Below are 730 nucleotides of genomic sequence, written 5' to 3' on the forward strand. Positions count from 1 at the left end.
TCCCCGGCCCTCCGCCGGCTCTGCCCTTCGGCCGCGGCCCTCCCGCTCTCGCTGCCGTCCGGGAGCCCTCGTCCAGCTGCCGCTGTCGCGGAGGGTTCGGGTCGGGCTGATGTCAGAGGTCTGGAATTCAGCTCTTATTCGGCTCTGACATCGCTGAGAGGTGAATAATGCCGCAGGTCAGAGCCGTAACCTCGGAGCGGGGCTGCGAGTGGAAGCGGGTGAAGCGGCCGCGGCGGAGTGGTGCTCGAGGAGAGCGCTGCGAGGTGACCGGGAACAATGGCCGGTGCTCAGCTGTGCGCACAGCCCGGCGCTGCTCGCGGGAAGGGGCATCCGAGCAAGGGAACGGATGAGTGGGGGGTTCCTCAATAGTGCCCGACCAACCTCTGGGGAGCTCCACGGAAATTCGTGGGTTATGCCAAGGAGAATAGGTTCGCTTCTGAAAATAAGAACGGGTCTGCTGGGCAGTGGGTGTCTGCTGATAAAGGTGGCAGTGGGAACTCAAGAACTCAGGGTATCTGTGATGGAAATCGGGACAGCAGTAAAAGCTTCTCAGAAAGAGCGGTGCTGCAGTGGCACAGCTGCCCAGGGAGGTGTGGGGTCACTGCCCCCGGAGGAGTTCCAGAGCCGTGGGGATGTGGCACCGAGGGACACGGTGGGCACGGTGAGATGGGTTGGACTCGGGGATCTCAGAGGTCTTTTCCAAGCTTAATGATTCTAAGTTTCTATGAAA

Source organism: Meleagris gallopavo, chromosome 21 (genome assembly GCF_000146605.3).
Source record: "Meleagris gallopavo isolate NT-WF06-2002-E0010 breed Aviagen turkey brand Nicholas breeding stock chromosome 21, Turkey_5.1, whole genome shotgun sequence".
Lineage (NCBI taxonomy): Eukaryota > Metazoa > Chordata > Aves > Galliformes > Phasianidae > Meleagris > Meleagris gallopavo.